The 17,826-nt window shown below is 35.3% G+C and overlaps 1 long non-coding RNA gene across 1 annotated transcript in view; it reads left to right on the forward strand.

Annotated features, from left to right (window-relative positions):
- LOC309648075 overlaps positions 1 to 17,305 on the forward strand; it is a 314,368-nt gene extending 297,063 nt beyond the window's left edge. The window contains exon 5 of the long non-coding RNA XR_014256455.1: positions 13,938 to 17,305. This is a non-coding gene — a long non-coding RNA (uncharacterized lncRNA). The remainder of the gene's footprint in view (positions 1 to 13,937) is intronic.
- Positions 17,306 to 17,826: the final 521 nt, after the last annotated feature.

A 17,826-nucleotide genomic window follows, 5' to 3' on the forward strand; every position in this document is an offset into this window, starting at 1 on the left:
AATGAAATTGAAACTGTGATTAAAAATCTTCCAACCAAAGTCCAGGGCCAGATGGCTTCATAGGTGAATTCTATCAAACATTTAGAGAAGAGCTATCACCCATCCTTCTCAAACTATTCCAAAAAATTGCAGAGGAAGGAACACTCCCAAACTCATTCTACAAGGCCACCATCACCCTGACACCAAAACCAGACAGATATACTACAAAAAAAAAATTACAGACCAATATCACTGATGAATATAGATGCAAAAATCCTCAACAAAATACTAGCAAACAGAATCCAACAACACATTAAAAGGATCATACACCATGATCAAGTGGGATTTATCCCAGGGATGCAAGGATTCTTCAATATACGCAAATCAATCAATGTGATACACCATATTAACAAATTGAAGAATAAAAACCATATGATCATCTCAATAGATGCAGAAAAACTTTAGACAAAATTCAACACAGATTTGTGATAAAAACCCTCCAGAAAGTGGGCATAGAGGGAACCTACCTCAACATAATAAAGGCCATATCCGACAAAACCACAGCGAACATCATTCTCAATGGTGAAAAACTGAAAGCATTTCCTCTTAGATCAGGAAAAAGACAAGGATGTCCACTCTCGCCACTATTACTCAACATAGTTTTGGAAGTCCTAGCCACAGCAATCAGAGAATAAAAAGAAATAAAATAAATACAAATTGGAAAAGAAGAAGTAAATCTGTCACTGTTTGCAGATGACATGCTACTATACATAGAGAATCCTAAAGATGCCACCAGAAAACTACTAGACCTAATCAATGAATTTGGTAAAGTTGCAGGATACAAAATTAATGCACAGAAATCTCTTGCATTCCTGTACACTAACAACAAAAGATCAGAAAGAGAAATTAAGGAAAGAATCCCATTCACCACTGCAACAAAAAGAATAAAATACCTAGGAATAAACCTACCTAAGGAGGTAAAAGACCTGTACTCAGAAAACTATAATCAACAGACAAAGGATTAATCTCCAAAATATATAAATAGCTCATGCAGCTCAATATTAAAAAAACAAACAAACCAATCAAAAAATGGGCAGAAGACCTAAATAGACATCTCTCCAAAGAAGACATACAGATGGCCAAGAGGCATATGAAAAGCTGCTCAACATCACTAATTATTAGAGAAATGCAAACAAAACTACAATGAGGTATCACCTCACCCCAGTTAGAATGGGCATCATCAGAAAATCTACAAACAAGAAATGCTGGAGAGGGTGTGGAGAAAAGGGAACCCTCTTGCAATGTTGGTGGGAATGCAAATTGATACAGCCACTATGGAGAACAGTATGGAGGTTCCTTAAAAAACTAAAAATAGAATTACCATATGACCCAGCAATCCCACTACTGGGCATATACCCAGAGAAAACCATAATTCAAAAACACACATGCACCCCAATGTTCATTGCAGCACTATTTACAATAGCCAGGTCATGGAAGCAACCTAAATGCCATCAACAGACAAATGGATAAAGAAGTTGTGGTACATATATACAATGGCATATTACTCAGCCATAAAAAGGAATGAAATTGGGTCATTTGTAGAGACATGGATGCACCTAGCGACTGTCATACATCATGAAGTTAAGTCAGAAAGAGAAAAACAAATATCGTATATTAACGCATATATGTGGAATCTAGAAAAATGGTACAGATGAACCGGTTTGCAAGGCAGAAATAGAGACATAGATGTACAGAACAAATGTATGGACACCAAGGTGGGAAAGTCGGGGGGGGGGGGAGGATGAATTGGGAGATTGGGATTGACATATATACACTAATATGTATAAAATAGATAACTAATAAGAACCTGCTGTATAAAAAATAAATAAACAAAGGCAAAAAAAAACTGCTTTGAATCCTAATCTAGAACAAAGTACATAACTTCTCTGAATTTCTGTTTTCTTGTCTGTAAAACAGGACTAATAATACATACTTTATAAGTTATTTGCAAGGGTTTAAGGTCTAATGACATCATGTATAAGAAGTATCAATACTTCTTATACGAGGCATAGAGTAAGTGCTTAGTAAGTATTAATGCCCCTTTCCTTTTCCTGGTTACTATTTCCAATCCTTGGCAAGACTGATTTTTTTCTAATTTATTTATTTTATTTTATATTTTTTGGCTGTGTTGGGTCTTCATTGCTGTGCGTGGGCTTTCTCTAGTTGCAGCGAGTGGGGGCTGCTCTTCGTTGCGGTGCGTGGGCTTCTCATTGCGATGGCTTCTCTTGTTGCAGAGCACGGGCTCTAGAAGTGCGGGCTTCAGTAGTTGTGGCACGCGGGCTCAGTAGTTGTGGCTCGTCAGGCTCAGTAGTTGTGGCGCACGGGCTTAGTTGTTCCGTGACATGTGGGATCTTCCTGGACCAGGGCTCGAACCTGTGTCCCCTGTATTGGCAGGCAGATTCCTAACCACTGTGCCACCAGGGAAGTCCCAAGACTGATTTTTGATGAGAATAGCTTAAAGACTTGTACATATATTCTCTGAGGTTATTTACATGGGTTGATCTCTTCTACTTTTCTTGTTTTCACTTCTTACTTCATCAATTATTTTTACAATGTATTGTTTGGATGAATTAAAAAGACACTTTAATTGAAAAAATTTTCATTCCAAATAAAAAACTTGATTTGGGTAAAATAAATGTAAGAATGATCAAATTTTGAAAAGAAAGTACCATACCACAATTTATACAATGAGCATGATTCTTAGAATTCTAGATTAACTCAAATTTTGTAAATTTAATTCTGAATTTCATCCTTATATTGGTTTAGATTATAATTTCACATTTATTTAATCTGTCTTTTACTGACAATGGTCCCTAATACTTAAGTTTCAGTTTAATCTTCCTTTTATATAATTAATATTCTGTATAAACAAATTTGAGTGTATTGGCAAATTAAAGAAAGTCCGTTGAGCTGTTTTTATAATATACAGGATTATTTTGTAATTTTCATGATGAAATTTATATGTTGTATCAGATTAACCATGAGTTAAAAAATTAAAATACACAAAGCAACATGGAGGAAAATAATTCTGAAGCAAGAATTGTGAAACCAGGAAAACAAAAATTAACAAGAGTGGTCAAAATAGTCTTTTTTTTTAGGTGTTGAAAGACAGAGATTTTATTATCCAGAGACCTTCTTTGAGATAATTATTCAAGGACATACAACAGCAAAACAAAATGAATATAAGAATGAGGAAGACATGAAATGCAAGAGACTTGTGAGCAAAAGATTATTCAGACTTGGGCTTCCCTTGTTACTCAGTGGTTAAGAATCCGCTTGCCAATGCATGGGACACAAGTTCGAGCCCTGGTCCGGGAAGATCCCATATGCTTTTAAAAATTATTTTAAAAAAGAGATTATTCAGACTCAACCATAAGTGTAATTTTTTTGTTGTTCACAAGAAATTAACAAATCTCTTATCAGAGTGGGAGATTTTTTAACGCATCTCTCAGAAATCTGTAGCTAACCTAGACAAAAACAAATGAAAACAGAAAGGTTTGAATCAACTTGACCCCAAAGAATTTTCGAGATGACAGCTTTGTGGCAACCAGCCCAGGTTGGAGCAAAAAGGCCAGAGGGGTCCAGAAGAGATGCCCCCTCAAAAAGGAACAAATTGATCAACTGACGTATTTGACCCATTTAGGAGGAGAATTACAGCTCTGTCCAAGTTTGAGAGACTGTGTCATTGAAAAGTAAGCAGATGAAAAATCATATAATTAGTGACTCTAGTAAAAACAAAAACCTGCAGAGGCAAGAAAATATAACCATTGTATACTACATAACTCGGCTGTGAAGAATATTCTCATAGCCATAAAAATGTAAGCAATGAATAATGTTTTAGTAAGAAATTGTTTTATAACCATATTGGGAGGATGGGTGAAGGAGAATATAAGTGTGTGTGTGTGCACATGCACAGCATGTAGGGGAAGTGTAAGAGGTAAATCCTCATCCTCCATTCTACAAAGTCAGGATGTCACGCCTGTACTAGAAAAAAATCAAGATGTTGCAAATACCACCATATGTTGTGTTATTTGGAAATGTGGAGACAAATATCAGAAGAAACAGCTAAAATATTTGATAGTATTTAGTTAACTTTGAAGAGTGGAACTTGGCGGTTAAGAGAGATGGAACAGGAAGCAAGGCTGCTGTCTTTTTATCATAGCTTATAGAATATTTTGATTTCCAAAAACATCTACTTAAAAATATTGATAAGAACAAAAATAAATAAATCAATAAATCTGAAAAAGCAATTGACTAGTGATACCTAATCAGCATAGGAAATGATGTGTAATCAAATTAATTGCAGACCAAGATGTACAAAGAACTCAGCACACAAAAGAGTAGTGAGGAATACAGACCCATAAAACAGCAGACTCTGTGTAACTTGACATGCCCATGATATTTTTCTGTTATGCCAAATATTTTTTAAATGTCTTCCTGCTGTGAGTTAAAAATTACATAAATTGTCAGTGAAATGCTATTGCTATTTAATACATTTTAGTTATCATTTTAACTTCTCTCAGTCTGAGTTTCTTGTAAAATGGGAATAATGATTTTACCTTTCTCATAAGGTTGTTGTGAGGATGAAATAAGATGATGCATGATACAGTCTGTTACTGTGCCTGGCATTCAGAAAGTGCTTGATGAATATTTCCTATTATTGTTTAATAATAATAATATAGCATTAATATTAGTAGGCTGTTTTCAATATAAAGTATATTTTTATATTTTCAACAAACAAAAATGATTTATTGAATGTACGTCAAGTTACTTTGGACAATGCCTGCAATTGTTGACTTCATTTGCAGTTATTAATATTGACTAATATAATTTGATCATTATGGGTGATGTTGACACCAAAGTAGTAATTTTAAGTGTTTTTGATGGTAGGTATTGATCTAATCATGTGAACAACACTGATAATAACCTATCATTATGAGTACTGGATGGTTATTTTAACCCATACTTAATAAGGAACAAATAATTTCTGCTTCGCTTTTATATCAATATCTGGAGTTCTTTTCTGTGTTTTCTAGGTTCTATAAAGGAGGCAAAGGTTTTGAAGACTATCAAAGACATCACAGTGGTATCTTCCTAAGGGATTTAGAGGCTCTTCATCAACCAAAGGAAAAGCACCAGTGAGAATCAGGATGTGATTCCAGGCAGGTGCCGCTATTTATTTAAAATGTGTCAAGGTAAGGTGCCTGTATATGTTCAGATCTGTGCCAGCAACCGTGAAGACGCAGAGACTGGAAGGAAGAAACACAGCAGTTTAGTGAATACTAAGTGTTTCACATAGGCCATGGCATTTAATCCTGACAATAACCCTGTAAGGCAAGGCTTATTAGGCCCAATAAATGCCAGAAATATGGGTCAAATCCAGGTTCAAAGTTGATACTCTTTCCACAATACATACTCCTTCTCATAACAGGTATACTAATAAGTGCCTTCCTGGAGGGTGTTGTTGCTACATGACCTATTCTCTCAGGCCTGCCAGATTTTCATCTACATGCATGTTATTTCTCACCAAAATAAACATGATTTACAGAGGACTGAGCCTAAGTAATTTTGCTCAGTTACTCTGTATCAGGAGTCAGCAAACTGTTTCTGTAGACAGATGGTCAGTATGTTAAGCTTGGGGACCAAACAGTCTCTATTGCAACCACATAACTCTGACAGCCATAGATAATATGTAAATGATTGGGTGGGCATGGCTACATTCCATAAAACTTCATTTACAAAAACTGACAGTAAGCCATATTTGGCACATAGGCTGTAGTTTGGCCAATTCTTGCTCTATACCAAAGGTAGTCATTTTTTACATCATTCAGTCTATATAGTTTCAGAGTGTCAGAGTGTTCTGTCTCCTATACTCAAAATCTCCTTAGTACTATATCCAGCAGTGATTCCCCAGTGTCCCTCACCATAGAAGCCCTCATGTTTTATTACAATTCATCCTTGGAGAAGGGTGTGAAACAAGGACCCAAGCCTGTGCCCATCACCGTGAAATTTGTGTCATTAGAAGAATATTTATAAAGGCTCTCAGAGAACTCAGAGTTGGTGCCCCACTGCCAGTATCAGAGCTGGCCCCGTGGTAGGAAATCTCATGCAGAGGGTGGGCTCTAATTTCAGAGGATAAGAACCTGGCCTCCCATGGATGTCTCCGTTGGAACTATTGATTATGTAGTAGAACAAGATGAGATTGACAACACTTGAGCCACCAGCATCTAAATTCTGTGTAGGAAACTGTGTGCCAGTCAACTACACTGATATACCTTCCCATGCTAGCATGTGTCTTTAAACACCCCACAACTCTACCAAATTATTCATGTTGGCCTGATTTTTCCACTCTTCCTCCTTTTCTAGCACTTTTTTATTTTATATATATGCGTAGTTGCTTTAGAGATATTCTGCTATGTTTCTGAACTTGGCTTGATCAGGGGGAGTAGGCAGGCTGTGATTGGAATCTTAATAACCTGTCAAAACAGAGCATTTAAATCCTGTTCATGTTATTTTCTTTCCTTCCCATGGAACACAGATAGCCAGAAAGACAAATAGGAGAGGCCCCTTGGTATTTTCCCCTTGTTTGTGTGATCCTAAGGGTTTTGATGATCTGGCCTTTGCAAGGTACGTTGAGACTGTTCAAGCCAGCTTTGGCTGGATGTGACTTGCTTAATGATTTGGCAAGGATCTGAGGCATTGGAAATCAAAACAAAACAAAAAAGAAGGAAAAAAAACTCGAATCAGATCAGCATACATCATAACAATAGAATCATTCAGCATCTTATCTGGTTACTTATTATAGGTTGTGCAGTGATAGAAATGGAAATAATTTACTCTGGCCACTCTGTGTTACTGCTAAATCATTTATGTGCTATGAAAGGGTTTGCAAACTGTCAAGACTCAAAGATTCCCTAACTGCATTCTCCCGAGGAGTTCTCCAACACCATCCCTGGTTCTGTTTCATATTTTAAACATTTTCTTAGAATGTGAGCTTTATCATCAGTGTTCAAGTTCAGCAAGCCCTACTTTTCCAGATAGATCACCATCAAGAGATACGGTAATATAAAATAAAGCTACTTCTGACGTTTTGATGGTGAATGATATATGATATAACATGATATATTATGCTCCTTGTAATAATTTTTAATTTTTGAAATAGCTAATTCTTTGGGGGCCATTTAATACATAATTCCATAGATTTTAGTGATATCAGGTATCTTTCAAGTATCATTTTAATTGAGCTCTGGGGCTTTTTGTCCCCATCAACTGTGAATCAGGCAGGAGTCCGTTAAATCCTATTGAGTGACAAATCATAGGCCAAGGAAAAATTGGTTCACAAGTTATGCCTGAAGACAAATAAGATTCAATCCCTGCCTTCAAGGAGCATGTGGTTAAATAGAGAGAGAGAGAAAGTATACAGAAAACTACAAAGTAAAAATGTTATGAATTTAGTAAGAGACAAAATGTCATAGGAGTTAGAGAGAATGAGTAGTAACAATTATTATTACAGCAGCTACATTTACTGAGCCATATTTATTTACTTACTATGTGCTAAGCACTCTTTTTTAAACTTACATTTTTTTTTTTAACTTTGAGATACAATCCATTGTACACATGAGAAAAAGAGGTCCAGAGAAGTTAAGCAACTTGGGCAAGGTTTATAGCTATTAGGTGGTAGTCCTGGGTTCACTAAGCAAGACTGTGAAATGATGAAAGTGCATTCCAATACTGGAGAGATTGTATCAGGAGAGATTTAGAGAGGGAGTCTAGTTAATGGAATATTGAAACAATCCATGAGAAATTAAAAAGACTAGACCAGAGTAGTGGCAATGGGGACAGCAAGGAGTGGAGGATAAAAGAGGGTGGGATTTCTGTGAGATTTTTGGAATAAAGGATCACAAATGGGATTTGGTAACTAGTTTCACAATGCGGAATATAGGAAAAGTGAGTCAAAGATGACTAACGTGTTTTGAGCTCCAATGATTAGAAGTAGGGAGGGGAGATTTTAGGGGATTAACCAGAGCACATTGTGCACATTTCTCTTTTCCCAGCCCTCTTTGCATTGTATCTGTAACTATTTGTTCATAGGTCTCTCTCCTCCATTAATTTTGAGCTCCTTATGCCTCATGATTTATATAGGCCCAGCACTCAGAACAGTGCTCCAGACATAGTTAAGTCTTCCATAAACATTCCTTTGGAATAAACTTTAAACATAGTATTTAGAAGTCCTCATTGAATAGTCAAATATGAGTGTTTAGTAGGCAGTTGGAAATAAACAAAGGACATTTTAAAATGGTATCAGAGCTGTAGAAGTAGATTTTGACTATCAGAAAGAGACAATATTTGAAATCCTGAAATCGGGTTAATACTTTGAATGAGAATATGAAAGAGACAGCAAACTGAGTAGAACTGAGGGTTAAAGAAAACAGTAGGAGGCAAAAGGAAGACAGGAATCGAAACAGGATTCAAAAAGAGATTTTATTTAAAGGAATGGCTAATCATTAATGTCAAATGCTAAAGCTTCTGATGGTCTGTAAGAATCCAGAGGAAATTCATGTTTTCTTATTACCCACTTTATACTTGCTGTAATGGAATATTATATTTGAAGAGGTAGTACAGATGCTATATTAATTAGAAGGCTTATTAGCAGGCTTATTTCTCCCTTTTAATAGATGTGTGTATACTCCTCAGGGGAAAGGAAAACATTTGCATAGATAATCAGTCAGATGAAAAATAATTAATACATTACATGAGCTCATCATAAGCTATCCCATTTCAAACCACCCTCATTTAATCACCAGATGTGGAATAACCATTAACTTAAACTTACTTGAAGTTTACCATTGTGACTTTCGTACTGCCTACTGTATTACAATGCCAGATATTCTCCGTTAAAGATATCTGTTTCTGATCTCTTAGCATTTCCTATACATTTTCCCTTTTAGACAAAAGGATTATATGTTTTGGATGAGTTCTGAAGTCATTTGTTTGGAAGAAATTCAGCAAAGTGACTATTTAAGTCTTGTATTTGCATTTGAAATACTTAAAATGTACTCATCATCCGGCCCACTTACTGTACTGAATTATGAAAACTGACTGCAAACATCCTGCATATGTTATTTTGAAAATACAGTTGTTTTGTTGCTGTTCTTTTCAAACAATCACAAAATACCTCATCTTCTTAGTCAGCTATGAACTCAGACCATTAATGAAAAAGAATAAGTAAAGTTATTAGCATTATAAGTATATTATTCTTATAATATATCATAAGAATAAACAGTAGAGGACTTTATTAGGTAAGATATGAAATATCCACTCAGCTATGTCTTGTAACATAATTGATACATTATAAGAAATTATCTCTATCCATGCATTCTGGAGTATACATTTCTCCTTAGACTCAGAATAGAAACCCTAGAATGATTATCTTTTAAAAATCTATTTTGCATTATAACTAAAATAACATATTAATAGCTATAGATGGAAATTTTAACAACTCAGCAGGTGGAGCAAAATCTAGGTTACACACTTCAAAGAAATAATTAGTGATATGTAGGACAGTGGTGAGAAATTCACAGAAAAACAAGGAAATAACATATAGGTAAAAGCAGTTAAGATATAGAGGATATATTGAGAGGCTCCAAGCCACATCTAAAACTAGATCCACAGGAAATGAATAGGAGGAAAGAAGGAAAAAGCTATATTTGAAGAGGTAATAACTTGTAAATTTCCAGAATTCAAAAATCAGCGGCCTTCACATTTAAATGTACCTTGAGGGATTTCCCTGGTGGCGCAGTGGTTAAGAATCTGCCTGCCAAAGCAGGGGACACAGGTTCAATCCCTGGTCTGGGAAGATCCATGTGCCACAGAGCAACTAAGCCCGTGTGGCACAACTACTGAAGCCTGCGCTCTAGAGCCCGTGAGGCACAACTACTGAGCCCATGCGCCACAACTACTGAAGCCCACACACTCTAGGGCCCGCACGCTGCAACTATTGAAGCCTGCGCACCTAGAGCCCGTGCTCTGCAACAAGAGAAACCACCGCAATGAGAAGCCAGTGCACTGCAATGACAAGTAGCCCCCGCTCACCGCAACTAGAGAAAGCCCGCACGCAGCAACAAAGACCTGACACAGCCAAAAATAAATATAAAAATTTTAAAAAATATATACCTTGAATAGAGAGCAGGATAAATAAGTGTAAAATCACTTCAAGTCACATTTATAATGGATCTGTAGAGCATAAAGGATAAAGAAGAATCTTAAAAGCTACCACAGAGAAAAGGTAGATTACCTTAAAAAGGAAAAACAATTTAGACTTCCAGATATCTTCTCAACAGAAACAATAAATGCTAGACTATAATGGTGCTGGGGAGAAATAACGTTCAATTTAGAATTTTATACTCATCTGTATCAACATTCAAAAAGGAGAGCAAAACTACAGACATTCACTACGCAACCATAAAAAGATACAAGTATATTAAAAACAAAGTTAACCCAGAGGGAGACATGGGATATACGAAAGTACAGCAAGCATAAAAATTGATAAATGTTATTAATGGCCAATCATAGACAGACTTAGTAATTTTTTAGTTTCAAAAAGCTTAATCCAAAAGTATAGACAGTTATAACAAGATGGTGGATGGTTATTGTTTAATGGCTAATTAAAGTACAAAAAGATCTATGTCATATACAAGAGGAAGAGAAACACATCTAATAACTTGATATTTTAGACCTTAAGAAACTTTATTTATAAATTAATGTTATAGTTTTCAAACCTAAAATGGAAAAATTTATCAATATTGTACACAGATAAAAAGGAGAGAAAAGCAAGGCAAATAGAAAACACAAAATACTGCTCAGAAATGTGGTCAGATATATCAGTAATCACAATAAATATGTAACAGGTTTATTGAACATGCTGGACTCAGTAAAATGCAATCAAGAAATAGTCTTGTTTTCCTCTCACTAATTCATTTCAGACTTCTGTCTGATCTGCTTTCTCCTAGATAGATCTCATAGCTTCACTTTCAGATATTAATAGACATGCTTCATTTTCAGTAGTAAAAAAGCGCCTAGTCTACTCTAAATAGAAACTTCAGTCTCTCATTCAACTTAAAGCTTCTGTCCCTCTGCTATCCCTTCTGCAGCTCAGACCTAACCAAGACATAGGAACTTGCAGTGGGGGAGTAGTCTCATATTTTGTTCTTTTATGATTCCCCTCTGGTCTTGTTCCCCTTCCTTTTCTCTGGGCTACCTTAGCCCCTCCAAGGCTGGAGTGGAAAGTTATGGGGAAAGGCAACAGAGAATTCTATTATAGCTGTCATATGCCTGAGCATAAGAGATGTCGGAAGGCTGGCTGGTTGGCTGTCATAGAGTGCAAAACAGAAAACAATTAACAAAATGACAATAGAAAGTATTTTATCTATCAATAATTCCTTTAAATGTAAATGGATTAAACTCCCCACTCAAAAGGTATAAAGTGGCTGAAAGGATTAAAAAAAAAAAAGATCCAGTGATATGCTATCTACAGGAGACTCACTTTAGATATAAAGACACACATAACCTGAAAGGGAAGGGATAGAACGAGATGATTAAAAGCAAAACTACAAAGGAAATTTTAAAATATTTAAATATGAATGCAAATTAAAGTACCATATGTTAAAATTCATGTACTATAGGGACTTCTCTGGTGATCCAGTGGCTAAGACTCCTGGCTCCCAATACAGTGGGCCTGGGTTCAATCCCTGGTCAGGGAACTAGATCCCACATGCTGCAACTAAGAGTTCACATGCCGCAACTAAAGATCCTGCATGCCACAACTAAAGATCCTGCATGCCACAGCAAAGATCCAGCATGCTGCCCGGCACAGCCGAATAAATAAAATAAATAAATAAATATATTTTTTAAATTCATGTACTATAACTAAATGGTAGTCAGATGGAAATATATGGCTTTAGATGGATTTGTGAATAACAACACATATTGAAACTAAATGACTTAAGTGTTCCACTCATGAAGCTAGAAGAACAGAATAAACTGAAAGAAAGTAGAAGAAAATAATATAATAGAGATAAAAGCAGAAATTAATAACATTAAAAACAAAGAATAAGAGGCTCAACAAAACAAAAAATAGTCTTAAAAATACTAAAACAGAAAAACTTATAGCAAGAATAATCAAGAAACCAATAAAAAAAAACATAGATTAATAAAAGGATAAAAATAGAACAAAGGTATGGATATATAGAGAATTTTAAAAACACTTATGAGTAACTTTATGCCAGTAAATTTGGAAACATTTTGAAACGGACTTTTTTTAGAAAATACAAATTATAAAAATGATTCAAGAAGAAATTAAAGTTCGCATAAACCAATAATCATTAAAGAAATTGAATTGGTAATCAAGGACTCCCCTACAAAAGACTTCAAACCCTGACAATTTTACCAAATATTTAAGGACAGTTAGTTCCTATTTCATACAAACTTGTCCAGAAAATAGTCAAAATTTAAGGTATGCTAAATTCATCTTATGAAGCTAGAATAATTTCGGTACATAAATGAAAAAGACTGTGTAAGAAAAGAAACTGTTAGTCCAATTGCATTTATGAATATGAATTCAAATCCTAAATAAAACAAAAACAAATCAAATTCAGACAGGCAAAGTAAAGTTTATACCAGGAATACAAGGATTGTATAATATTTGAAAATACAGTGGTGGTGTTTATCATGTAAACCAAATAAAGGATAAAAGCCACACAGTCATCAAAATAAATGCAGGAGAAATGTCTATTTAGGTCTTCTGCCCATTTTAGGATTGGGTTGTTTGTTTTTTTGATATTGAGCTGCATGAGCTGCTTGTAAATTTTGGAGATTAATCCTTTGTCAGTTGCTTCATTTACAAATATTTTCTCCCATTCTGAGGGATGTCTTTTTGTCTTGTTTATGTTTTCCTAAGCTGTGTAAAAGCTTCTAAGTTCCATTAGGTCCCATTTGTTTATTTTTGTTTTTATTTCCATTTCTCTAGAAGGTGGGTCCAAAAGGATCTTGCTGTGATTTATGTCATAGAATGTTCTGCCTATGTTTTCCTCTAAGAGTTTTATAGTGTCTGGCCTTACATTTAGGTCTTTAATCCATTTTGGGTTTATTTTTGTGTATGGTGTTAGGGAGTGTTCTAATATCATTCTTTTACATGTAGCTGTCCAGTTTTCCCAGCACCACTTATTGAAGAGGCTGTCTTTCCTCCATTGTATATTCTTGCCTCCTTTATCAAAGATAAGGTGACCATATGTGCGTGGGTTTATCTCTGGTCTTTCTATCCTGTTCCATTGATCTATGTTTCTGTTTTTGTGCCAGTACCATACTGTCTTGATTACTGTAGCCTTGTAGTAGTATAGTCTGAAGTCCGGGAGCCTGATTCCTCCAGCTCCTTTTTTCTTTCTCAAAGATGCTCAACATCACTAATCATTAGAGAAATGCAAATCAAAACTACAATGAGGTATCACCTCACACCAGTCATAATGGCCATCATCAAAAAATCTACAAACAATAAGTGCTGGAAAGGGTGTGGAGAAAAGGGAACCCTCTTGCACTGTTGGTGGGAATGTAAATTGATACAGCCACTATGCAGAACAGTATGGAGGTTCCTTAAAAAACTAAAAATAGAACTACCATACAACCCAGCAATCCCACTACTGGGCATATACCTTGAGAAAACCATAATTCAAAAAGAGTCATGTACCAAAATGTTCATTGCAGCTCTATTTACAATAGCCAGAACATGGAAGCAACCTAAGTGTCCATCGACAGATGAATGGATAAAGAAGATGTGGCACATATATACAATGAATGGCATATTACTCAGCCATAAAAAGAAACGAAATTGAGTTATTTGTAGTGAGGTGGATGGACCTAGAGTCTGTCATACAGAGTGAAGTAAGTCAGAAAGAGAAAAACAAATACCGTATGCTAACACATATATATGGAATCTAAAAAAAAAAAAAAAAAAAAACTGGCTCTGAAGAACCTAAGGGCAGGACAGGAATAAAGATGCAAACATAGAGAATGGACTTGAGGACACGGGGAGGAGGAAAAGTAAGCTGGAACCGAAGTGAAAGAGCGGCATGGACATATATACTCTACCAAATGTAAAATAGATAGCTAGTGGGAAGCAGCCACATAGCACAGGGAGATCAGCTCAGTGCTTTGTGACCACCTAGAGGGGTCGGATAGAGAGGGTGGGAGGCAGACACAAGAGGGAGGAGATATGGGGATATATGTATATGTATAGCTGATTCACTTTGTTATAAAGCAGAAACTAACACACCATTGTAAAGCAATTATACTCCTATAAAGATGTTTAAATAAATAAATAAATAAATGCAGGAAAAGCATTAAACAAAAATAAAACCCATTCAATTTTTTAAAAATTAGAAGAGGATTTCAGGGAATGTCCTGAACCTGATAGAGTATCTGTCAAAACTGGCAGTCAATCACCATGTAAAACAGATCTCCCACCCAAAAAATTATCTCAATAGATGAAGAAAAAGTATTTAACGAAATTCACCTCATTCGTGATTTTTTTAAAAAAGCTCGGCATGTTAGGAATAAAAGGGAATTTCTTCAAACTAATAAAGGGCTCAACTAAAAGTTAGAGCTAACCCTATTCTTAATGCTGAAAAACAGTGCTGTCCTCTTAAGATCTGTAACAGGATAAGATTTTCCTTCAACATTGTACAGGAGGTACTAGTCAGTGCAATAGGTAAGAATAATAGATTACATGCATACAGATTAGAAAGGAAGGACTAAATTTGCCTTTATTTACAGATGGCATAATAATCTTTACAGAAAATTCCAAAGAATCTTCAAAAAAGCTCCCAAAACTAATAAGTAAGTTTAGTAAGGTCTCATAATACAAGGTCAATATATAAAAATCAAATGCATTTCTATATATAGCAGTCAACAATTGGAAAATGAAATATAAAAACAGTAGTATCAGAAATTATGAAATAAATATTCAAGGCTAAGTCTAACAAAATATGTGTAAGATGTATATGCTGAAAATTACAGAGCGCTGCTGAGAGAAATTAAAGAAAATATAACTACATGGAGAAATATATCATGATCATGGGCTGGAAGACTTAATATGATAAAATGTCAGTTCTCAAATTGGTCCATAGATTGAATGCAATCTTAATCTCAGCAACTTTTTTTCCCCCTAGAAATCGATAGGCTGTTTCTAATATTTATATAAAAAACCAGAAGATCAAGAGTAGACAAAATACTTTTGAAAAAAGGAACACAATTGGAAGACTCATACTACCTGATTTCAAGACTTAATATACAGGTGCAGTAATTAAGACAATACTGTATTGGAAAGATGTATAGATCAACAGAACATAATAGAGATTCCAAAAATAGATCTACACATATGACATCAATTTGATTTTCAACAAAGGTGCTGAAGCAATTCACTGGAGCAAAGATAATCTTTTCAACAAATAGTGCTAGAAAAATTAGACATCCATATGCAAAAAAACCCTCCTCAGTCCTTACTTCATACCATATACAAAAACTCTTAGATTAAAAAAAGATTTTTAGATAGAGCACCAAAAGCATGAACCACAAAAGAAAAAAGTGATACATTGAACTTCATCAAAATTTTTAAAATTCTACTCCTTGAAAGACACTTTTGAAAAATGAAGACAAGCCACAGGCTGTTAGAAAATGTTTGAAGAACTTATATCTGATAAAGGACTTGTAACCAGAGCATGTAAAGAACTTTCAAAACTCAATAATTTAAAAATAAGATTAAAATGGGCATGATTTGGACAACCACTTTACCAAAGAAGATATACAGGTGGTTAATAAGCACAGGAAAAGATGTTCAACATCTTTAGTCATTAGAGAAATGCAAATTAAAACCACAGTGAGATGCCACCATACTCCTATTAAAATATCTAAAATTAAAAATTGATTATATCTAGTGTTGGCAAGGATTTGCAATAACTGGAACTCTCATGAGCTACTGGCTTGGAATATCAACTGCAACAGTCACTTTGGAAGACAATCTGGCAGTTTCTTAAAAAATCAAACATATATCTACCCTATGACCCAACCATTTTAGTCCTAGGTATTTATTCAAGAGAATGAAATAAAAGCATATATCAATATAAAGACTTTTACATGAATGTTAATGGTGGCTTTATTCATAATAGCCTAAACCTGGAAACAACTCAAAAGTCTATCAAAAGATGAATGGATAAACAGATTGTGGTATGTCTGTACAATAGAATACTACTCAAAAATAAAAAGGAATGAATTATTGAAATGCAACAACATGCATGAATCTCAAAATAATTATGTTGAGTGAAAAAAAGCCAGACAATAAAGAGTACATATAGTATAATTACATTTATACAAAATTCTAGAAACCACAAACTAGTCTATAGTGATAGAAAGCAGAGCCATTGTTGCCAGGGGCTGGAAGTAGGGAGAAAGAATATACTACAAAAGGTCATGAGCGGGAGTTCCCTGGTGGCACAGTGGTTAAGAATCCACCTGCCAGTGCAAGGGACACAGGTTCACTTGTGGTCCGGGAAGATCCCACATGCCGCGGAGCAACTAAGCCCATGCACCACAACTACTGAGCCTGCGCTCTAGAGCCCGTGCCCCACAACTACTGAGCCTGCGTGCCACAACTACTGAAGCCCACGCGCCACAACTACTGAAGCCCACGCGCCTAGAGCCCGTGCTCCGCAGCAAGAGACGCCACCACAATGAGAAGCCTGCACACTGCAATGAAGAGTAGCCCCCGCTCGCCACAACTAGAGAAAGCCCGTGTGCAGCAGCGAAGACCCAATGCAGCCAAAAATAAATTAATTAATTAATTTTTTTAAAAATCCAGAAAGATTGATGACCTACATGTGGGAAGTGGGGTAAGCAAAGCATTAAAATTTATGAAGAAAATATAGGAGGGTAGTGTGGTAAGGAAGAAGTTAATAACTAAAATGGAAAAAGCACAAACCAGAAAAGATGTTAATAAACTTGTCCACATTGAAACTTTTAAAATCCTGTTCAACAAAAGATGCCACAAACAAAATTCAAAGATAAGACACAGATGGGGCATTTACAACGTATACCATTGATGTATAGTCACAATATACACAAAAGGATTCATAACCACTATATTTAAAATGTAGTGAACAGTTATTCTTATAGATAAATAAGAAAAAAGACAATTAACAGAAAAGTAAACAAAGGGTAGGAATAGACATTTCACAGAAGACTAGACTTAACAGAAGACTAAACTCAAATAGCCACATTAAAATATGTTCAGCCTCAACAAGTAAACCCAGAATTATAAATTAAGACAATAATGAGAAAATTTTTATTAGATTTTCGAAATGTATATAATTTGATAATCACAAGTGTTGGCAAGGATGTGGAGTTAAGAAATAGTGAGCTTATAAATTAGTTACATCAAGTGGAGGAGCCATCTGGTAACATCTAATAAAGATGAGGATTTGTATATCCTGTGATACAGTTTTGTTACAAATGGGAATATATTTAGAGTGGTGTTTCTAGCAGTGGACTTATTTGGTTTGGGATGGGACAATTCTTTATGTGTTACCACCCAACACATTGAAGGACATTGAGCATCTCTGCTCCCCAGCACTGTAGCTAGTAGTACTCGTCCTTGTAAGTTGACAATCCAGAATGTTCCTACACATTTCCAGGCACTTTTCGGGGTGAGAGGGATACAATATCCTACCTAAGCTGAGAATCACT

Source organism: Balaenoptera physalus, assembly GCF_965194825.1.
Source record: "Balaenoptera physalus genome assembly, chromosome: 19".
NCBI classification, from domain to species: Eukaryota; Metazoa; Chordata; class Mammalia; order Artiodactyla; family Balaenopteridae; genus Balaenoptera; species Balaenoptera physalus.